This window comes from Triturus cristatus, chromosome 7 (assembly GCF_964204655.1).
Source record: "Triturus cristatus chromosome 7, aTriCri1.1, whole genome shotgun sequence".
Taxonomy (NCBI): domain Eukaryota; kingdom Metazoa; phylum Chordata; class Amphibia; order Caudata; family Salamandridae; genus Triturus; species Triturus cristatus.
Genome location: NC_140590.1, coordinates 1745801003 through 1745825463, shown reverse-complemented (window position 1 = coordinate 1745825463; position 24461 = coordinate 1745801003). Strand labels below are relative to the sequence as shown.

At 45.6% G+C, this 24461-nt stretch overlaps 1 long non-coding RNA gene across 1 annotated transcript in view; it reads left to right on the top strand.

Moving 5' to 3' along the window:
• The window catches only part of LOC146812982 (uncharacterized), a 132465-nt gene that overhangs the window by 12941 nt on the left and 95063 nt on the right, over positions 1–24461 (top strand). Inside the window, exons 2-4 of the long non-coding RNA XR_014965998.1 lie at positions 1892–1955; positions 2071–2262; positions 3151–3214. This is a non-coding gene — a long non-coding RNA (uncharacterized LOC146812982). The remainder of the gene's footprint in view (positions 1–1891; positions 1956–2070; positions 2263–3150; positions 3215–24461) is intronic.

The following is a 24461-nucleotide window of genomic DNA, read 5'->3' as shown; positions in this document are numbered from 1 at the left end:
CCTACATTTACAAACGTTACTAAGGATTCTGTATGGTCCTGTTATTTGCCAACTGTGTCCACTGGCGGACTCGGGTCGGATGAGGTCCATGCGGTAAGTCGTGAGGGGGTGACACCATGAGTTACCCGCACCGGGTGACACCAACCCTAGTGACGCCACTGAGTCATGGACCCTTTATGATAGAATATTTTGTGTGTTATTTCACATCTGGTGCCCCTACCTTAGTGTAGCACAAGTGATGGACCCTTTATGATTGAATCTCTGTGTGTTATCCAATGCTTATTGTTGTACTTGTTGCCAGCACCAACCATTCCCGAAGGGCTGGCTTACACTTACCCCACACGCATCCAGCACAGACTTCACTTTACATGTGACCCTGGTAATATAAAGGAGTCGCGCGCACGTGCCCGTACCCAGTTCCACTATCTATCTGTGTCCGTGTGTTCATTATGTATGCAACATGCTGCCCCTAGGCCCTACCACATTACATAGTGCTCTGGACAGCGTATGCAACTATCTTACCTTTGACAGTGGGGGAAAACTTTAGTTATGTAACTTTGTCTCGATCATTATACAAGTACGTACGTAGAGACTGCATCATTAGAGTACTGCAAAGAGAGTGTATACTGAATTTATAAGTGTGTGAGGATCCTCAGAGTGATTGTATAAGTACATATGTTGGCGCAGCCTAACTCCGACAATGATCTTGTCTCTAATTGGCTGCCCTCCATGTGCCAAAAACTGAAACTTCAACTTTCCATGGCCCTGTATTGCTACAGCTGCAACACTCTACTGAATTTGCAATAAACATTCACATCTACACAGATATCTTATGTCCACAATCTTTCTTGTGTGGTACTATGGATGAATATAGGGTCAGTAATTCCCTGTACCCTCCATGTTGGCCATATTGTGGGACTTGGCTCACAGAGTGACACTTTGGCTTTTGCAACCCGGGTGACGGTAGCACTCGAACATGGACACCCATTGCCACAGCCACTCCCTCACGGCTGGTATACACCCACACCACGCCCATCCAGGACAGGCGGCACAGGATACGTGACCCTGCTAATATAAAAGACCGGGCGCACGTGCACTACGAAATTTTAGAGTACATGGTCTCACTTCTCACTGAGTTAGTAGCACCGCAAGCACTGAGCGGGTGTACAACCTGCGATGATGATAAGTGCACTAGTATGTCCTCTGCCATGGCCATATCGAGACTCAGTACCCAATGCGCGACCTATTACCTTCCAGAACAGAGCTGCATGATGCGGAGGGTGTCGTGACCGCAAAAAGGTGAGCAGTGAGGCCTGGGTGCGCAGTGGCGGGCAGATACCTCTAGGCGGCGGGAATGGATGGGGTGCAGCAGCCTGAATGCAGAAAGGCTGCACAGCGATTTAGGCGTACGCAGTCGTATATACCCTGCCATTACCCTTTCTTATTGCATTTTGAACGGGTTTTCCAATAGCAGGACAGTTTTTACAGTCGGCCAAATGTCCGTCGCTCCCATATCTGTAGCAAAGTAGTTGAGTATTTCTTTTTTCATACTTTGTATCCTTAAATTTACCATCAAATTTTGACGAACTTTCCTTTCTCTGTTTTTTTTAAAGAGGTAAGGTGTGTTGGGAGCATCAAAGCATGCAGACACGAGTGTGACATTCCTCTCACAGCTCGTGGCTGCCTCGCGTCACTTTGGGAATGTTATGTTTTTGAATGTGAGAAGGTTGGGAAGTAGAAGTTAACTGGGGTTCAGTCATTCTTGCTTTATACTTGCTGCTTAAAAAACATGTTCTGAGGATTAAACCACATCAAGAGAATTACAGTCTCTGTCTTTTCATTCCTGCATACTGGTCTTTCCTACAATTACTAATTCTGTACTATCTTTCAGATGTGGGAGCTTGAGGGTGCACTATGTCCCGGCACGTGGTTGGAGACACACTGGTAACACAAAGGTGAGCTGCGAAGATTTTCTCTAGTGTCACTCTCTCACTCTTTCTCCCTCTCTCTCTTCCTCTCTCCTTTGATGGACGCATGACGCACAATCTTATCTTGCTTTTTATCTAACAGACTCTGATTCACAAATTGACGCCCCCCCAACACCACCAGAGCTGAACACGTGTAGAACCTGCGATGATGCGCGGCCATCCTGGCAATCAACATCCATTTTGAAATGTGAGCTCCGTTGACCGCGTGTACTGAGGCTGAGGAGGCTCCTTCGGCACGTGGTCGACTCTCTTCAACACACACCAGTGGCGGAAGGTAAGCAGTGAGGCTTGCTTGCGCAGCAGCAGGCACTCACCTCCGGCCAGTGGGAGTGGATGGGGTGCAGCAGCCTGGATGCGCAGCGGCAGGCAGTCAGCTCCGGATAGTGGGAGTACATGGGGTGCAGCAGCCTGGGTGCGCAGCGACTGTTATACACCTCTGGGCAGTGCAAGTGTATGGGCTACAGCAGGCTGGGGACCATAATATCAAGAACAGCGATAACAGTATCACCACTTTAGCGGCAGGAAACTGCCGCTAAAGCGGCGATAAGGGGCTTGATAATATGCCCTTGAGAATTCCCAGAGAAGCCCAGGTTCTGGGGTGAATCACATCAAACCTGGGCTTCTATGGGAATTCACAAGGGCATATTATCAAGCCCCTTATCGCCGCTTTTGCCGCAGTTTCCTGCCGCGAAAGCGGCGATAAAGTTATCTCCGTTCTTGATAATATGGCCCTGGGTGCGCAGCGACTGTTATACCTCTGGGTAGTGCAAGAGTATGGGTTATAGCGGGCTGGGGACCATAATATCAAGAACGACGATAACGTTATCACCGCTTTAGCGGCAGGAAACTGCTGCAAAAGCGGCGATAAGGGGCTTGATAATATGCCCTTGAGAATTCCCATAGAAGCTCAGGTTCTGGTGTGAATCACATCAAACCTGGGCTTCTATGGGAATTCACAAGGGCATATTATCAAGCCGCTTATCGCCGCTTTTGTGGCAGTTTCTCTTGATAATATGGCTCTGGGTGCGCAGAAGCTGTTAGACACCTCTGGGCAGTGGAAGTGGATGGGATGCAGCAGCCTGGGTGCGCAGAGCCAAAACAGAGAATTACGCGTGTGCAGTTGTATATAGTCTGCAATTACTAATTCTATACTATCTTTCAGATAACTAAACTTGAGGGTGCAGAATGTCCCGGCACGTGGTTGGAGACAAACCGGTGACACAAAGGTGAGCTGCGAAGATTTTCTCCAGTGTCAACACTCCCTCTCCATCTCTTCCTTTCTCTCTCTCTCACGCTTTCTCTCTTTCTCTGTCTCTTCCTCTCTCTCTCATTCTTTATTTCCCTCACTTCCTTTCTCTCTCTTTTCCTCTCTCTCACACTGTTTCTTTCTCTCTTCCTTGTATCTCACTCTTTCTTTCTTTCTTTCTTAATATTTCTCTCTTCCTCTCTCTCACTCTTTGTCTCTCTCTCTTCTTTTCTTTCACTCCTTCTCCCTCTCACTTCCTCTCTCTCTTCCTCTCTCTCACACTGTTTCACTCTTTCTCTCTTCCACTCTCTCACTCTTTCTCTCTCTCTCTCCTCTCTTTCTCTCTCTGTCTTCCTCTCTCTCTCTCTTTCTCTCTCTCGTCTCTCTCACACTGTTTCTCTCTTTCCTTCTTCCTTGTATCTCTCTCACTCTTTCACTCTCTCTGTCTTCCTCTTTCTTTCTGTCTTCCTCTCTCTCTTTCGCTCTCTCTCTTCCTCCCTCTCTCACTCTTTCTCTCTCTTCGTCTCTCTCACACTATTTCTCTCTTTCTATCTTCCTTGTATCTCACTCTTCCTCTCTTTCTCTCTCCTTTGCTGGACGCATAACGCACCATCTTATTTTTAGGCCTCGCTTAGCGACGCAGCGCATGCGCGCTGCTCGTCTTGGCGAGATCTATTGTTGCCGCTTTCTGTGCCGAAGGGAGACAGGACATGTTACGCGCCCGGACAGGCGATGTGCACGTTCACGGCGCGTGCCCAGACAGGGGATGTGCACGTGCACGGCTTGCGTCGTTGAGTTCCTCAGTGTTTGTTGGTAACGAATGGTCCTGCTGTTTTGTGAGAAGCTCCGTATAACATTAAGCAATCTGTTCACATATGTAAATGTCAGTTATGGGTCCCAGCTGTTAACATTGACTTGCACTTTTGCATCCCTGGCACGGCCCTTGCTACCACTGGTCCTTTTGGAGTAATGAAGGCAGCCAAAAGATCAACAAGATTTGGCAAAACCAATGGATTTTTTTTTTTACCCTGGCTAAATCGTTTTAGAGCCTGATACAGTGAAACACTGATGTGATATTGGGGGTGTACGGTGACTCTTACACTTCCCTTGCATTTTGGTGTGCGAGCATAAAACAAGCTGTGCTCATGTTCGGTGCCTCAGTCTGTTCTTGGCTTCGGAGGCCAAAGATGTCTGTGAATGGTGATCGGTAACAGGTGGGAATGGGCTTGGGCCCGAGCCCGCCTGACAGATGGGCACGGGTATTTGTGATGTGAAGGCGCTGGTGTGAAGCACGTGCGCAGCCAGTGCTAATGAGCACGAGCGCCTTCCCCGGGGAGCGTGCCTTCACAGCTCCGACAAGATGGAGCCTCCGTCGATTGTCACCCCTAGCCCAGCCTTCCCAAATCCTGGCAAAAATTATTTGCACCTCTCACACGTAGGATGGGTCAAAGGGTGCTATTAGTTAATCTGCCAATGCTGCAGATGCAGTCAGAGGGGTGCAGGCAATCTGTTAGCGCCGGTGCAGTTGTGACTTGCTCACACAGTAATAGCGGTGCTATAATCGACAGCTTGTTAATAACACGGCTGAGGGAGGGCCTGGCACTTCCCATTACCATGACAAGACCCGCTGGGACTTCGTGTCTCAGAAGCGTTCAGCCACTTTGCTCTGTCCATTCTTCCATAGAGGTTTGTTTAACAGCATCACATGTGAGACAAAGCCTAGCTCCCAGCATTTTCTATTTTTCATTCAATAATTGTTTTTCTAAATAGCTTTTTTTTCTTCAATGTAGCCTATGTCATGGAATGCGGATTTTAACAGTCTTTCATCCTTAAAAAGTCGATAAAATCAGTAACACTGCTTTTTTGAGGTTTCTTTTTTAAACCGATTTATATTATACTTATTATTTATCAGCCCCATTGTTGTTGATGTCTGCTTTGTTTGTTATGCTGTTAGTATTTTGTAATTGCCACTGCTTAGTATGGGACAGTGGCTCCTTACTCAACACGGCAATTAATTATAAACACCGGCGCTTATTCATCAAACTCCTCCTTCAGGTATTAGACCCCCATAGTGATTCTTTCTGCTATGCATTGCCATTTACAACACTAGTTTATTTCCTGGTTGGCATCACAGACCGATCGCTAACATCCCCGTGTTTTTAACCTGCCTTTGTACTGTTGAGGCTCGTGTAAGACAAGCCACTGCCGCCCGTGCTGCGCAGGGGGGTACCCCACCCCTCGGCCCTTCAGGGGACCCCATTAAAGGCAAAACTCAATGAATAGACTTGAGATATGAGAGACACTGATGCCCCCCTGAAATTTAACAGGGTGGGGCCATCAGTTTGTGCCACAGGCTATCAATGAAGTATTGTACAAGTCTGAAGTCTGATTTGCAAAATAATGATGCAGTGCGGTGCCGTAAGCCATTTTTCTGCGCTGAGGTGCGCCATTTTAAAAGCTTAGGGACGCGTCATATTGACAACAATATGACACATCTGTCGCTTTCCCCTGCGCTGGTGCACAATTGGCTGCCATGCACCAGCACAGGCACCCTTGTGCCATGTTGCAAGGGTACCTGCGTTGCGGGGATAATTGTTTTTGTGCAGGAAGGGACGCCTTCCTGCACAAAAACAATCATTGATGGCATTTTCCCCTCTGCAGCACGCATAGAAAGGGGAAACAAGCATTTGCAATGCAATCGGTCTCACATTTACGCGAGTTTAAGCTATTGGCATTGTAAATGACAATGCCTTTTATTTTATAAATGCGAAAACAAAAATAAAAGGAATTGTTATTTGCGATGTCAGGAGCTCAAAGTCGCGTAAATGCGAGACCTATTGCATTGCAAATGCTTGTTCTGTTTGTCTTGCAGGCTGTGATTCACAAATTGTCGAGGGATGAAACGCCATGGCTGAACATAGTTTTATTTGTTGTTGTTTTCTTTTAATAAAATATTTTACACACATAGTTTTATTTGTTGTTGTTTTGTTTTAATAAAATGTTTTATATGTAAATCCATACATGACTACGATTCTTATTTGTCCAACATCACAAGCATCTTTTTTAGTAAACTGCAACACCAGCCGATTTGTTAGGCTCCATAGTTAAAAATGTTCCTGTCACATTTGTTTGTGGGGGGTGAGCGGGGATGGCGGACAAGCAACTGCTGCTGGGGAATGTCGGAGTACTGTTGGGTGTCCGACCTGCATCATCGTTGCCTCCATTGTATCTCTTCTCAGAGACCTGCAAACCGGCAGCCTGGCTCGTAAAAGTGCGGGACCGAGAAGTCGCACCGGAAATGCTGCGAGCCCACCAGTGGTTCGCATAGGGAGACTTGCGGGCCTAAGAAGGTTGTTGACGGTATGCTAGTGATGTGGGAAGAAGATGCGTTACCTGCTGATGTTGGGAGAGGCAACGTGAAAGGGGCATCTCTCACAAACAGAGCTCAGGTATGTTTTCAGAAATGTCTCGGACAGATGCCAGCTGACGGACTGAATCACAAAATGGCTTTTCAATGCTCACATAGTAAGACTTATGAACAGTTCATACCCAGGCTCGCAGAGGGACAACTGCGGCCCGTCCGCTCGACTCACAGAGGCAGAACTACGAGCCGTCCGCTCCCAAAGGAACAGCAGGGTAGTAGCTCACAGAGGTATAGCCACAGCAGCGTACTAGCTCGCAAAGGTAGACAGCTGCGAGCCGATGGACTGGCTTCTAAAGGCATACCTCCGAAGTGGTGATGTTGGGCACAGGGAGCAAGAAAGGGTTATCTTCCTACTAGTGTCCTGGAGTGGAAGTCGTGCTGCCTGGCGCTCACCTGTTTCTCCTTTATTATTAATAAGTCTTAAACCTTCACTGCATCCAAATCATCATTACACAGAGCACCGCTATATTAAATTGCCCCCGGAACCTTTCTTTTACATTTTCACTCGATGCGAGGAGCAAGATGGCTGCCAACAAGTCCTGGTTTCAAGTGTTAGCAGCCAATCAGAGGACACTTCCTGCTTTGAAGAGTTAGCAGCCAATCAGAGGCAAGCTTGTGCTCGGGAGTAAGGCACCGACCAGATATATATATATTTTTTCCCTTTAATATCTCAAAAACTACTGAACGGATTTATACCATTTCAACAAAATCACACTTTCTGGACCAAGACCTTTCTCCCTGCCAAATTTGGCGTAATTCCGTTAAGCAGTTTGACCTGTAGCCGTGTCTAAAGTTTCCTATGGAAAATCGATTGAGAAAACACGTTTTCAACCCCCATTTTTTCTCAGCCCCACCTTGACCAATCACCCCTAAACTTTCAAGATAGGAGCTGATCAAAAAACAGAAACTTTTTGGAAAATTTCGTAAAGAATCGTCAAACGACACCAAAGTTATAGGCAGATGGAGAGCTCCAAGAGGGGGCTGCGTAACCCCCCTCCCAACATGACTGAATCCCCGAGACTATGGGGACCCCAGCGGGCACCCACAGCCCCAGCGAGCCCCCGCTATTATTTTTCAAGAAATGCCCCCGGGACCTAGCCCACCCTGGAGTCTCATTAAAATAAAACACGGAAACCTGTGACACCAGTGCAAATTACGCCGACTTAAATAAAAAATTGTGACCAGGGGGTCCTACTGGGAACCCCTGACCAGGCCTAGGGAGTCAGAGTGTTTCTACTCTGCCCCCTTATCTTGTGTTGTACCTTTGTTTCTCTGTTTACTAGTGACTTGCTTCTACCGAGCCACAAGATGGCTGCCAACACTTCCTGGTTTGGAGTGTTGTCAGCCAATCACAGTGAAGCTCGTGCACAGGACTTAGGCTCCGCCCAAATATCAAAACTTTTATTTTTCTAATTCCTCAGCACCTACTGAACGGATTTACACCATTTAAAAAAAAGGTCACTTTCTGACCCATGCACTACCTTTGTGCCAAATTTGGGGTAATTCCGCTCAGTAGTTTCATCTGTAGCCTTGCACAAAGTTTCCTATGGAAAATTGATTTTTTCACCCTTATTTTTTGAATTTCTCAAAAACTATTGAACGAATTTACATCATTTAAAAAAGGTCACTTTCTGATCCAAGCACTACCTTTCTGCCAAATATGGGGTAATTTAGTTCAGCAGTTCGTTCTGTAGCCCGTCGCAAAATTTCCTATAGAAATTAACATGGGGAAACGCGTTTTGGGACCCCCCTTTTTTCTCAGCCCCCGCTTGACGAATCACCCCCAAACTTTCAAGATAGGAGCCGACCTAAAAAGTGCAAGTTTTTGGAAAATGTCATAAAGATTTGTTAAACGACACCGAAGTTATTAGCAAATCAAAAAATGCTTTTCCTATGGAAACTAGGTTGTAACTAGAACTACCTACTTGGCGGGAGTACGGTATGGGTGGCCTGGAGTTTGCCTTGTGTTATGGCTGCCAGCGGAACTCATTGGCCCCTTCTTTTAAGAACTTTTTGTGCAGAAACGAAGCAGCAGACACCCCACTTGGGAATTATATGTTTCTTATTGGACTACATGCCCCAGTGTACAATGCGACTCACTTGAGACAGATTTCCTGTACTAATTGAAATAAAAGGAGGACTTGCTGTAGCCCGTTTGCCTGCCGCTTGCTGTTTGAAATGGTTCATGATGAAGGGATTATTTCCCGAAACGCGTCGACCAATGCCACTGAGGGGGTAGTTTGCATGAGAGCCGTTAGGCTGACAAGGGCCTTGAACCTAACTGCCCGTGAGTGCCTGCCACGAGGGTGCTTCTTTTATTTGGTAAATATGTGGCCTCAACCCGGCCACGGCATGGCACTGCTGCGAAATCTTTGTGGAACTGCCCCTGTTACACTGGGCAGGAGTGCGGTATGGGTGGCCTGGAGGTTGCCTTGTGTTATGGCTGCCAGCAGAACTCATTGGCCCCTTCTTTTAAGAACTTTTTGTGCAGAAACGAAGCGGCAGACACCCCACTTGGGAATTATATGTTTCTTATTGGACTACATGCCCCAGTGTACAATGTGACTCACTTGAGACAGACTTCCTGTACTAATTGAAATAAAAGGAGGACTTGCTGTAGCCCGTTTGCTTGCTGCTTGCTGTTTGGAATGGTTCATGATGAAGGGATTATTTCCCGAAACGCGTTGACCAATGCCACTGAGGGGGTAGTTTGCATGAGAGCTGTTAACCTGACAAGAGCCTTGAACCTAACTGCCCGTGAGTGCCTGCCACGAGGGTGCTTCTTTTATTTGGTAAATATGTGGCCTCAACCCGGCCACGGCATGGCACCGCTGAGAAATATTTGTGGAACTGCCCCTGTTACACTGGGCAGGAGTGCGGTATGGGTGGCCTGGAGGTTGCCTTGTGTTATGGCTGCCAGCAGAACTCATTGGCCCCTTCTTTTAAGAACTTTTTGTGCAGAAACGAAGCGGCAGACACCCCACTTGGGAATTATATGTTTCTTATTGGACTACATGCCCCAGTGTACAATGTGACTCACATGAGACAGACTTCCTGTACTAATTGAAATAAAAGGAGGACTTGCTGTAGCCCGTTTGCTTGCCGCTTGCTGTTTGGAATGGTTCATGATGAAGGGATTATTTCCCGAAATGCGTCGACCAATGCCACTGAGGGGGTAGTTTGCATGAGAGCCGTTAACCTGGCAAGAGCCTTGAACCTAACTGCCCGTGAGTGCCTGCCACGAGGGTGCTTCTTTTATTTGGTAAATATGTGGCCTCAACCCGGCCACGGCATGGCACCGCTGAGAAATATTTGTGGAACTGCCCCTGTTACACTGGGCAGGAGTGCGGTATGGGTGGCCTGGAGGTTGCCTTGTGTTATGGCTGCCAGCGGAACTCATTGGCCCCTTCTTTTAAGAACTTTTTGTGCAGAAACGAAGCGGCAGACACCCCACTTGGGAATTAGATATTTCTTATTGGACTACATGCCCCAGTGTACAATGTGACTCACTTGAGACAGACTTCCTGTACTAATTGAAATAAAAGGAGGACTTGCTGTAGCCCGTTAGCCTGCCGCTTGCTCTTTGGAATGGTTCATGATGAAGGGATTATTTCCCGAAACGCGTCGACCAATGCCAGTGAGGGGGTAGTTTGCATGAGAGCCGTTAACCTGACAAGAGCCTTGAACCTAACTGCCCGTGAGTGCCTGCCACGAGGGTGCTTCTTTTGTTTGGTAAATATGTGGCTTCAACCCAGCCACGGCATGGCACCGCTGCAAACTCTTTGTGGCAATGCCCCTGTTTCACTTGGCAGGAGGGCGGTATGGTTGGCCTGGAGGTTGCCTTGTGTTATGGCTGCCAGCGGAACTCATTGGCCCCTTCTTTTAAGAACTTTTTGTGCAGAAACGAAGCGGCAGACACCCCACTTGGGAATTATATGTTTCTTATTGGACTACATGCCCCAGTGTACAATGCGACTCACTTGAGACAGACTTCCTGTACTAATTGAAATAAAAGGAGGACTTGTTGTAGCCCGTTTGCCTGCCGCTTGCTCTTTGGAATGGTTCATGATGACGGGATTATTTCCCGAAATGCGTCGACCAATGCCACTGAGGGGGTAGTTTGCATGAGAGCCGTTAGCCTGACAAGAGCCTTGAACCTAACTGCCTGTGAGTGCCTGCCACGAGGGTGCTTCTTTTGTTTGGTAAATATGTGGCTTCAACCCGGCCACGGCATGCCACCGCTGCGAAATCTTTGTAGAACCGCCCCTGTTACACTTGGCAGGAGTGCGGTATGGGTGGCCTGGAGGTTGCCTTGTGTTATGGCTGCCAGTGGAACTCATTGGCCCCTTCTTTTAAGATCTTTTTGTGCAGAAACGAAGCGGCAGACACCCCACTTGGGAATTATATGTTTCTTATTGGACTACATGCCCCAGTGTACAATGCGACTCACTTGAGACAGACTTCCTGTACTAATTGGAATAAAAGGAGGACTTGCTGTAGCCCGTTTGCCTGCCGCTTGCTGTTTGGAATGGTTCATGATGAAGGGATTATTTCCTGAAACGCGTCGACCAATGCCACTGAGGGGGTAGTTTGCATGAGAGCCGTTAGCCTGAAAAGGGCCTTGAACCTAACTGCCCGTGAGTGCCTGCCACGAGGGTGCTTCTTTTGCCTGGTACGCGTTGGGCTCTGAATAAAAGACCGTAAGCCACAGACTTCGACTCTGCAGTCTTCAATTAAAGGTGTTGCTCTGCGCTAGAGGCGCCTTCACCGAGGGCAACCTTCTTTGTTTGATGTGAGCGGCTGGTCCGGCCGCGAAGGCGCCCTGCTGCTTTGCAGATCCTGCGTATTGAAACCAATTCGCCAAAGGAGCGCAGAGGTCCGTGTTGAATGACACAAGAATCAACAGAGTGGCAGTTCCTGTGTGCTCACGATCAACCCACCTGGGTAAAACTTTTAATTATTTCGTGCACGCCATAACCCACTAGGGAATAATATGGATGGAACTACAAGCACCATCATGCACGCTGTGCATACGCCCACAGGGGCGGGACTTGGAGTATATCAGGTGTTCCATCCTGATGCTGGTTGTTGCTCTGCATTTTAGCCCGTGATCAAGGACAGTCATGTTTGAAACGCGTTGGGCTCTGAATAAAAGACCGTAAGCCACAGACTTCGACTCTGCAGTCTTCAATTAAAGGTGTTGCTCTGCGCTAGAGGCGCCTTCACCGAGGGCAACCTTCTTTGTTTGATGTGAGCGGCTGGTCCGGCCGCGAAGGCGCCCTGCTGCTTTGCAGATCCTGCGTATTGAAACCAATTCGCCAAAGGAGCGCAGAGGTCCGTGTTGAATGACACAAGAATCAACAGAGTGGCAGTTCCTGTGTGCTCACGATCAACCCACCTGGGTAAAACTTTTAATTATTTCGTGCACGCCATAACCCACTAGGGAATAATATGGATGGAACTACAAGCACCATCATGCACGCTGTGCATACGCCCACAGGGGCGGGACTTGGAGTATATCAGGTGTTCCATCCTGATGCTGGTTGTTGCTCTGCATTTTAGCCCGTGATCAAGGACAGTCATGTTTGAAACGCGTTGGGCTCTGAATAAAAGACCGTAAGCCACAGACTTCGACTCTGCAGTCTTCAATTAAAGGTGTTGCTCTGCGCTAGAGGCGCCTTCACCGAGGGCAACCCTCTTTGTTTGATGTTAGCGGCTGGTCCGGCCGCGAAGGCGCCCTGCTGCTTTGCAGATCCTGCGTATTGAAACCAATTCGCCAAAGGAGCGCAGAGGTCCGTGTTGAATGACACAAGAATCAACAGAGTGGCAGTTCCTGTGTGCTCACGATCAACCCACCTGGGTAAAACTTTTAATTATTTCGTGCACGCCATAACCCACTAGGGAATAATATGGATGGAACTACAAGCACCATCATGCACGCTGTGCATACGCCCACAGGGGCGGGACTTGGAGTATATCAGGTGTTCCATCCTGATGCTGGTTGTTGCTCTGCATTTTAGCCCGTGATCAAGGACAGTCATGTTTGAAACGCGTTGGGCTCTGAATAAAAGACCGTAAGCCACAGACTTCGACTCTGCAGTCTTCAATTAAAGGTGTTGCTCTGCGCTAGAGGCGCCTTCACCGAGGGCAACCTTCTTTGTTTGATGTGAGCGGCTGGTCCGGCCGCGAAGGCGCCCTGCTGCTTTGCAGATCCTGCGTATTGAAACCAATTCGCCAAAGGAGCGCAGAGGTCCGTGTTGAATGACACAAGAATCAACAGAGTGGCAGTTCCTGTGTGCTCACGATCAACCCACCTGGGTAAAACTTTTAATTATTTCGTGCACGCCATAACCCACTAGGGAATAATATGGATGGAACTACAAGCACCATCATGCACGCTGTGCATACGCCCACAGGGGCGGGACTTGGAGTATATCAGGTGTTCCATCCTGATGCTGGTTGTTGCTCTGCATTTTAGCCCGTGATCAAGGACAGTCATGTTTGAAACGCGTTGGGCTCTGAATAAAAGACCGTAAGCCACAGACTTCGACTCTGCAGTCTTCAATTAAAGGTGTTGCTCTGCGCTAGAGGCGCCTTCACCGAGGGCAACCTTCTTTGTTTGATGTGAGCGGCTGGTCCGGCCGCGAAGGCGCCCTGCTGCTTTGCAGATCCTGCGTATTGAAACCAATTCGCCAAAGGAGCGCAGAGGTCCGTGTTGAATGACACAAGAATCAACAGAGTGGCAGTTCCTGTGTGCTCACGATCAACCCACCTGGGTAAAACTTTTAATTATTTCGTGCACGCCATAACCCACTAGGGAATAATATGGATGGAACTACAAGCACCATCATGCACGCTGTGCATACGCCCACAGGGGCGGGACTTGGAGTATATCAGGTGTTCCATCCTGATGCTGGTTGTTGCTCTGCATTTTAGCCCGTGATCAAGGACAGTCATGTTTGAAACGCGTTGGGCTCTGAATAAAAGACCGTAAGCCACAGACTTCGACTCTGCAGTCTTCAATTAAAGGTGTTGCTCTGCGCTAGAGGCGCCTTCACCGAGGGCAACCTTCTTTGTTTGATGTGAGCGGCTGGTCCGGCCGCGAAGGCGCCCTGCTGCTTTGCAGATCCTGCGTATTGAAACCAATTCGCCAAAGGAGCGCAGAGGTCCGTGTTGAATGACACAAGAATCAACAGAGTGGCAGTTCCTGTGTGCTCACGATCAACCCACCTGGGTAAAACTTTTAATTATTTCATGCACGCCATAACCCACTAGGGAATAATATGGATGGAACTACAAGCACCATCATGCACGCTGTGCATACGCCCACAGGGGCGGGACTTGGAGTATATCAGGTGTTCCATCCTGATGCTGGTTGTTGCTCTGCATTTTAGCCCGTGATCAAGGACAGTCATGTTTGAAACGCGTTGGGCTCTGAATAAAAGACCGTAAGCCACAGACTTCGACTCTGCAGTCTTCAATTAAAGGTGTTGCTCTGCGCTAGAGGCGCCTTCACCGAGGGCAACCTTCTTTGTTTGATGTGAGCGGCTGGTCCGGCCGCGAAGGCGCCCTGCTGCTTTGCAGATCCTGCGTATTGAAACCAATTCGCCAAAGGAGCGCAGAGGTCCGTGTTGAATGACACAAGAATCAACAGAGTGGCAGTTCCTGTGTGCTCACGATCAACCCACCTGGGTAAAACTTTTAATTATTTCGTGCACGCCATAACCCACTAGGGAATAATATGGATGGAACTACAAGCACCATCATGCACGCTGTGCATACGCCCACAGGGGCGGGACTTGGAGTATATCAGGTGTTCCATCCTGATGCTGGTTGTTGCTCTGCATTTTAGCCCGTGATCAAGGACAGTCATGTTTGAAACGCGTTGGGCTCTGAATAAAAGACCGTAAGCCACAGACTTCGACTCTGCAGTCTTCAATTAAAGGTGTTGCTCTGCGCTAGAGGCGCCTTCACCGAGGGCAACCTTCTTTGTTTGATGTGAGCGGCTGGTCCGGCCGCGAAGGCGCCCTGCTGCTTTGCAGATCCTGCGTATTGAAACCAATTCGCCAAAGGAGCGCAGAGGTCCGTGTTGAATGACACAAGAATCAACAGAGTGGCAGTTCCTGTGTGCTCACGATCAACCCACCTGGGTAAAACTTTTAATTATTTCGTGCACGCCATAACCCACTAGGGAATAATATGGATGGAACTACAAGCACCATCATGCACGCTGTGCATACGCCCACAGGGGCGGGACTTGGAGTATATCAGGTGTTCCATCCTGATGCTGGTTGTTGCTCTGCATTTTAGCCCGTGATCAAGGACAGTCATGTTTGAAACGCGTTGGGCTCTGAATAAAAGACCGTAAGCCACAGACTTCGACTCTGCAGTCTTCAATTAAAGGTGTTGCTCTGCGCTAGAGGCGCCTTCACCGAGGGCAACCTTCTTTGTTTGATGTGAGCGGCTGGTCCGGCCGCGAAGGCGCCCTGCTGCTTTGCAGATCCTGCGTATTGAAACCAATTCGCCAAAGGAGCGCAGAGGTCCGTGTTGAATGACACAAGAATCAACAGAGTGGCAGTTCCTGTGTGCTCACGATCAACCCACCTGGGTAAAACTTTTAATTATTTCGTGCACGCCATAACCCACTAGGGAATAATATGGATGGAACTACAAGCACCATCATGCACGCTGTGCATACGCCCACAGGGGCGGGACTCTGAGTATATCAGGTGTTCCATCCTGATGCTGGTTGTTGCTCTGCATTTTAGCCCGTGATCAAGGACAGTCATGTTTGAAACGCGTTGGGCTCTGAATAAAAGACCGTAAGCCACAGACTTCGACTCTGCAGTCTTCAATTAAAGGTGTTGCTCTGCGCTAGAGGCGCCTTCACCGAGGGCAACCTTCTTTGTTTGATATTATATATATATATATATATATATATATATATATTCACTGAAAAAACCATAGGTTTCACACATGTTATAGTTAGCGGAAATTTTACTGATAAAAAACCAATGAAATTCCCCCGTTATAGTTAGTGCAGGAAACTATAACTCACGCGACCGCAATCCTCTGCTGATGCTAATACTGTATTTAGACACTTGTTTGCCCATGTCTTCTTCCATTAATTTTTAGCTATACATATATTACAAATATTTTTTTTTCATAAAGACACATATGTCATCAGCAGAAGATTGCGGTCGCGTGAGTTATAGTTTCCTGCACTAACTATAACGGGGGAATTTCATTGGTTTTTTATCAGTAAAATTTCCGCTAACTATAACATGTGTGAAACCTATGGTTTTTTCAGTGAATTTGCAAGGTTTTTTAAATGCTAATTCCTAACTATAACGTGTGTGAAACCTATGGTTTTTTCAGTGAATTTGTACGGTTTTTTAAATGCTAAGTTACTTTACGCCATTCGTGGCGTGCGCGCCCACTTAACGCAGTTTGTTCCGTGCGCGCCCACTTTACGCAGTTAGTGCTACGCGCACCGCGTGCCCACGTTACGCTAGATGGGCCATGTACGCACGATGCGCTTCGCGCACCGTGCGCACATGGAGGACATATGATGCGCTTCGTTGTGAAAGGTTATATATATATTTTTTTTAACGTTAATAACCAATGCACAAATGGTGCCCTTCGGGCACCATCAGCACACGGGGTGGGGAGGGTGTGGATAATTTTTTATTTTTTAGATGAACAGAATTACTTGAAATTTGGCAAAGAGGTAGTCCTCAGGTCAGGTATGTGCATTTTGCATATATGGTGTCAATCTGTTCAGTAGTTCCTGGGAAAATTGCAGTTAAATGTACATAAATATCTATATGCGCGCACGGTGCGCGCACGGTGCCGTGCACGAGCGTAATTCTGATTGGTGGTTAGATGTCAGTCAACATTCGAATCGGTCGAAATCAGGAAGTGTCGGATGCCATTTTGTGTGTGGCAGTGAAAAAGAAACGTGGAGAACATGAAAAGGGGGTAGGGTAGAGAGTTCCTGACCCCCTAGCCTTTGTCAGGTGGTCCCTGAAGGACCCCGAAGGGTGAAAAAAACATTTTATTTTTTTTCAAAAAATCGCGGGGTGCGGGCACGGTGCGCTCACCCCTAGCCGCCATTTTGAGTTTTAGAGGCAGAAGAGAGCTAAAAACACAAGTGGAGAACGTGAAAAGGGGGCAGGGTAGAGAGTTCCTGACCCCCTAGGCCTTCTCAGGGGGACCATGAAAGACCCCTTAGGTCCCCCAAAAAAATTTTTTTTATAAATATTGCGGCAATAAATTCATAAAAAAAATAGAATTAAAAATCAAGTTTAAGTGTTTAGATGTTGGTTGGCTCTAAAAAGAGCCGTTGTGTTCATTGAGTGTTTTTTTGTACCTACAAATAAGTACCGATGCAGAGTCTAAAGTTCAAGAGGAAGACTCTGTTCCCTTCATCTGTGAAATGTACACCGTCTCCTCTATATATGTTGTAGGTATATAGATCCCATACCATAGTCTCTGAGGAAAGCAGAAACAGACTTATTGACGTGCTTTCTTGCTTTCTCAATCTGCAGACAATATTGGTTGGACCAGTTCCACTTTTGCCTTTGGCATATATTAGAATATACAAAGCTAGTTTGTGGAAAAAGTGACATCTATTGCACAAAGGTGTCCTTAACAAGCATTTCCAGACCTACCCCAGTTAAAGTGCCTAGGCCATTTCCACCACAGTGCACAATTATAAGGTCAGGCTGTGGGAGATGTAGAAAGGATTTCACCAAAGACATTAATTGGTGCCACTTTAACCCTCTCTGACCAGTCCATTTAATGTCTACATTTGACAAAGCAAGGTCTTTCACAATACCTCTTTTTTCTGCATACTTTGCACTCCGGTAGACATAGCTATGACGTACAATGCACACTGTGAACATCTTTCAAGGAGATCTGGATGCACTCAGAAGGTGTCTTTCAGTAGAATGGCAATATGAAAAGAAAGATAGTTGTAAAATGGAGGCTTACATACTTTTTTTTAAATAAAAAGAACTCATTGGCTGTTTCAGACCATTCAACACTAAAAACTAGGCTGTATGTTTAAATTTTTAAAAGCATGTTTTGTATTGGTTCAGAAAAATGTGTTCCCACAGAAGATTACTTTGGATATGCTGTTAGGTTTGAAAAGTCAAGCACTCTTGCTCTTTGGATTTGAAACATTGTGTGCTGAACTTCTAACCTCTCTGCTCACACCAGTGTTCCATGATCTGTTGCTATGGTAGCAGGCAGAAGTCATGTTGGGGGTAGGAATCATTTGGAAAGGGTTGAAATTTGCAACCAATAGAAATGTGTGTTTCCATTTAAAAAAATGTGGGAAGCAATGTGATTTGAAGTTAACATGTATATGTGTGATAAAAGAGAGGGAAATTTTGCCATTTAGTGGTTCTGGTGAGAGGAGTACAGCTCAGAGATTCTGGCTCTGATAATCTGCTGTGTGAGTGGCACATTTCTTTCTCAGCTAACTACTTTTAAAGGTGAGTTATGAATTTGAGAGGGGATGTATGTGGTGTATTTTGATATAAATAATAGAAATTTGTTTCTTCTTTTAAAGTTGTGTTTTACATTTTATGTTTTGGAAGATATTTAACTGCCTTGAACTTGTAAGATATTATGGAGTATGTCTTCACCATAAGTTAAGGTGTACTGGTATCACCCAGGAATACTGTTTTGTGCCTCGAATCACATCATGAGTTTGTGTGCACACAGGAATTGTTGTCAGAGATTTAATTTGTGTTGCTCTGGTTCTGTAAGACCTGCACTCGTAGGAAAGGGGCAGCTTGTTTTCTTGAACTGTGATGGTTAGCATTCAGCAGAAATCACTATCTCACAGATGCGAGGCAAATGCTAACACATTTCAAAACAACAGGGTAGATTTTCCTTCCACTCCTGCAATGGGTGAGGTAGCTACATGTTCAAAACTCCAATTAACCATTACCACAGGTGATCTTACATACATCTATGCAGTCTTCATGCAGTTGTGCAAGCGTCCATGCAGATCTCTCTTGCACCTGACAATACACAGTCTCCAGAAACACACTCTTAGCATACAGCCAGCTGCCTCTCCTGCACTCCCATGCTTACTATTCAGCACTGTGTGGTATTTCAGATAGCTGTGTGTAACGCTAACACATTCAACATCACCAAGGCTCATTTCCTTTGCTCGAGTCTAATCACTCACCCAGGTTCCACATGCTTATGGTCTCAAGTAGCTGTTAGGACATGTGCTCTTTTCCGCCTCTCTAAACTATAAGGAAAATGTGTCAGGCTGTTACAGTAATTATCACTTGCTCTATCACAGTAGTAAATGTGCTTTGAAATTGCCAATCAAATATCGTTTTCTGCCTAGAATCACACCATGAGTCTGTGTGCACACAGGAATTGTTGTCAGAGATTTAATTTGTGTTGCTCTGGTTCTGTAAGACGTGCACTCAGCGGGGATGCGCCAGGAAAGATGCGTCACGCAAGTTTACCCTTGCGTCACCACAGATGCGCCGCATTTACAAGGCATGACGCATCTGATGGCGTAAGGGCGGCGCATTGCTGGAGTCGTGTCGCAAGCACGACGCAACTCCAGCAATGTTTAGGGGCTGCCCATACCTAACATGCTGCGTCATGCCTTACGCCTGCTTCAAGCAGGCGCAAGGTTTTGACGCAGCAGCGTCAGAAAAGTGACTGAGTGAAATCTTGTAGATTTCACTACGTCACTTTTCCGAGGCTTTTTCCGCTGGAACGCCCACCCTGCATACATTAAACCTGACGCAGGATTAATGTGGCGCAGGGCTTTACACCGTGACGCATCTCCATAGATGCATCACAATGTGAATAGGGGGCAACGTGGCGCAGGGTTTACGCCGGCGCTGCGTCACAAAAGTGACGCAACGGCGGCGTAAAAGTGGCTCAAGTCTAACATAAATCTGCCCCTTTGTTTCTACCACTCCTCCTCTCTCCATCACTCATTTTCCATCTATGTAAATTTTTAAACCTTCTCCGTCATTCTCCTTCCCTCACCTTCCCTAACCGTCACTATCCTTTACTCATAGTCACTCCTATTCTCCTATTTCACTTCCTCCTGTCTGTATCTCACACCCCTTCATCTTTTCGCATTCTTTCCTTCACTCTCCCTCACTCTCCTTTGCTCATTGAAATCCTGACTCCCTTTCTCTCACTCCAGTTTCCTAAATCCCTCCATCCCCTCACTCCCCATCTCTCACTTTCCCTTACCCCCTTTTCCAATCCTCATACCCCTTATCTCACCATCTCTCCACTTCTCTTACTTTCAATCCCTTTACCCTGCTGTACTTCATCCGCTTCACCTGTTACTCCCTTTTCCTATCTCCGTCCCTTACTCCCCTTTTCTCACTTCCCCTCCATCACTCTCCATTACTCACTTCCATTCCCTTACTCATTCACTCTTCTTACCTGTATCCTCTACCCTTAGTCCTTTTGTTGCAGTCAGTCTTTCACTTCCCTTTCATGACTGATCATACTTTCCTTTTCTCACTCATTCTGTCTGTCCTTTTCTCCTCTTCACTCAGTCATTTCAATCATTTCAATCATTCATGTATACACTACACATTCATTCAATAAAAATAAAAAACAGTATATTAGGAATATAGCTCTTCTTGGAGAAGTGAAGTGAGTTCTGACAAGAACTGTTTTTTTTGTCTTGTTTTGTTTTGTATTTTTTTTGTAGTTTTTTAACAATTTTGTATTTTTTTTGGATTTTTTTAGAGCACCCAAAAAAAATGGTAATCAAAAACTGCTCAACAGGAACAAAAAAAAAATCAAAAAAATTATGGCCTGGAGCATGTGTGCTGCTTTATTCGGTTTTCAATCAAATTTATGCTGCTCTCTCCGTAGCAAATAACATCATTGCACACATTGCAATGTATGTGCACCTTCTGGAACAGGGGCCGGATGTCAAGAGGCCTGGTGCATGGTGAATCTGCGGCCGCAGATGATGTGCTCAGCTGAGCAGGTGCAGGTGGAGGGTTGTCCCTTAGGGCTCTAGTTGTTTCACGAGCATAGCGTATAGGATGCACTGTTTTGAAGTGCCTCAGCATGGAATAAATACTAAAGGAGTATTTCTTGCTCGGATCTCCTCTAGACAAGACACTTCCGCAAATAGTACAAGTCACCTTTGGCGCATTCACCTTTTTTTGGCCCTCTGGAAAGGTGAAATAATTCCAGATGAAAGAGTGTTTCTGTTTGCTCTTCCTTGGTGGTTCCACAAAGGTCTCCTCCTCACTCCCTGAAGATGACTGCTGTTCTGCCATTTTCAAGTAAGATTTCACTCGAGTAGCTGTTCAGCAACTTTCTCTCAGGAAATAAGAAAAAATAGTGAGGGGAGTGGGTGTGGTTTTTGAAGATTCTGGAACAGAAACTACTATGAACCAATGAAAAGTGTTGTTTCGTAATCACATGACTTCCCGTGCGCGCACGGTGCATGCACCGTGCTCGCACGCATGCACGTACGGTGCACGCACGGATCGGAAATTAATTACTTTTAACCCGATTTCTAAAACATGAAAAGGAGGCAGGGAAGACACTCCCTGACCCCCTGGGCCTTCTTAGGGGGTCCCTAAAGGAACTCGTAAATAAAAAAAAAACATTTCCTTTAATAAAAAAAATTGCCGGTGCGTGCACGGTGCTCGCACGCATGCACGCACGGTGCACGCACGGATCGGAAATGAATTACTTTTAACCCGATTTCTAAAACATGAAAAGGAGGCAGGGAAGACACTCCCTGACCCCCTAGACCTTCTTAGGGGGTCCCTAAAGGACCTCGTAAATAAAAAAAAACATTTCCTTTAATAAAAAAAATTGCTGGTGCGCGCACGGTGCACGCACGGTGCGCGCACCTTGAAAAACCCTTAAAAAAAAAAACATTTAAAACTGTTTATAAGCTTATAGAAAATATTAACTATGCTGTTCAACTTTATCCAAATTCAAAAAAAAAGAGCTGAGCCATTCCATATTACAGGATACAGTCAATCTATAACTATATACATAGGTAGTTTATTGTAAAATAAATATATAAAAAATATAATAAGACATAGATAAATTAGCATTTAAAAAACCTTACAAATTCACTAAAAAAAAACATAGGTTTCACACATGTTATAGTTAGGAATTAGCATTTAAAAAACCATGCAAATTCACTGAAAAAACCATAGGTTTCACACATGTTATAGTTAGGAATTAGCATTTAAAAAACCTTGCAAATTCACTGAAAAAAACATAGGTTTCACACACGTTATAGTTAGGAATTAGCATTTTAAAAACCTTGCAAATTCACTAAAAAAACCATAGGTTTCACACATGTTATAGTTAGCTGGACATTTTACTCGTAAAAAACCATAGAAATTCCCACGTTATAGTTAGTTCAGCTAACTATAACGCGCGCGACCGCAATCCACTGCTGATGACGTCACATATTACATCACTCATGACATGGTCAGTGACATCACTCATGACACCACTGATGACATCTCAAATGACATCACTGATGACATCACTGATGACATCATCCAATGAATATGTGTCTTTCTGAAAAATAAATATTTTTTATATATGTATATCTAAAGGTTAATGGAAGAATAAATGGGTAAATAAGTGTCTAAATGGATGGTTTTTTTGGAAAAATTAATTGTATAACTGACTTATTAACAGTATCTTAGTGAATACAAGTATTAGTGAGTAAAATTTAAATATTTAAATATCTGTATCAGTGTCTCACTTTGTGTATAAGTGGCTGCATGGGTTGGTCAGAAGCTACATGCGTGTGTATATGGGTTATTAGTTCGTTTTTAGAGTATCAGTATGAGTGTCTGTATGGTTCAGTGGGGGATGTTACTTAGCGTATAGATGCATGAATGAGTGACTCACTGTTTGTATGTGTTTTGAAGACGGTATGTGAGCAGGACAGTATGGGTGGATGAGTGTGTGTATGGGTGAGTAAGAGAGTGAATGACTGTCTCAATAGTGTCTTTATGAGTAAGTCCATATGTTTTAAACTAGTATATGTGAGTATTGATGTATATAAGTGAGGATATATGAGAGTGAGAGATTGGAAGACTTCCTGTATAAATAAGTATGTGTTTCTATAAGTGATTGTTTAAGAGAGTAAGTATGTGTACGTTTCTGTAGAAGTAAGTGTAGTGGTGTGTGTATAGCTGTATATGCAAGTAAATGGATGTTTATTTGCATGTGTGAGTATGTGTGTGAGTAACTCTGTGTATGAGTGTAGGTGTGTAACAGGTTGTATAGGTGTATGAGTACATATGATGACTGAGTACATGTATGAGTGACTATATAGAAGTGTTGATAAATGAGTGGATGCGTATGTAGATTTTGGAATTACTGAATAGGTTGTTCTAATTGGTATTGGTATCTCTATAGTTTTCAAAACTTTAGTTTGTATTTTTCAATGTGTGTATCAAAGTTTATATTAGGATAAGAGGAGGTCTGCCACTCTTACACGAGGATGATGTCATCAGTGATGTCATCAGTGATGTCATGAGTGATGTCACTGACCATGTCATGAGTGATGTAATATGTGACGTCATCAGCAGTGGATTGCGGTCGCGCGAGTTATAGTTAGCTGAACTAACTATAAAGGGGGAATTTCTATGGTTTTTTTACGAGTGAAATGTACAGCTAACTATAACATGTGTGAAACCTATGGTTTTTTCAGTGAATTTGCAAGGTTTTTTAAATGCTAATTCCTAACTATAACGTGTGTGAAACCTATGGTTTTTTCAGTGAATTTGCAAGGTTTTTTAAATGCTAATTCCTAAATATAACGTGTGTGAAACCTATGGTTTTTTCAGTGAATATATATCTATATATATATTACCTACTGGCAGTCGCCAGTAGGTAGTTATTGTTAGGACCTCATTTCTATTCAAAAAGCGTTTTTTCTCTTGCCAATTTCTTTGGTGCCGGTTGACGAATCTTCGTGAAATTTTCCAAACTTTTGGCCGGCTCCAGTCAGCTCCTGTGTCGAAGGTTTACGGGTGATTCATCAAGCAGGGGACGAGAAAAAAGGGGGTCCCAAAACGCATTTTCCCCATGTTAATTTCCATAGGAAATTTAGACAAGGCTACAGCCCGAACAGCTGAACGGAATTACACCAAATTTGGCAAAAAGGTAGCTCTATGATTCCAGGTTGATATCACTATAGTGCCGTACAGTGACGGTAGGATGGCCTCAAGTCGCTCAACGTTCTCAGCGGGTTGCCGAAAATATTGATGATCGGGGTAGTGTTTTGATGAAAAATCACAAAGTAGTTGACTGGCATATGATTTGTAAGACAGGGTCCGTTGCCCGGTCCCTCATCCCAACACCCACCCAACTGGGCATGTGTAGGTCGCTGGGTAGGCTGAGAGCCTTCCAGGGCGACATCCGAGGGCGCACACATCTGCTCCTTCTCTCTAAGGGATGCACAGAGATGCGTCCATGAAGTAAATGGAAACACCAGGTACCAAACGTGTACCGTTAGCCGCCAGCACAGTCTCGTCAAGGGCGAGGGGTCCTGGCGCTTCATATACCACGAGTACTGGGCTGTGGTCGGTTTCTTTGCATCCCAGATTTGGAAGGTAGAGGTAATTTATCTAGGATCACACAATGCGATAAAGCGTAGAAGATGGGGTTAAACTTAGAATTCACATTTCCTGTAGACACAGAGGAAGGTGCATTCACCGGAGATAGTCTCCTTCGGGATGGCGAAAGCGTTTCATCATCTGGGATTGGGAATGTTTACAGTAAATTAACA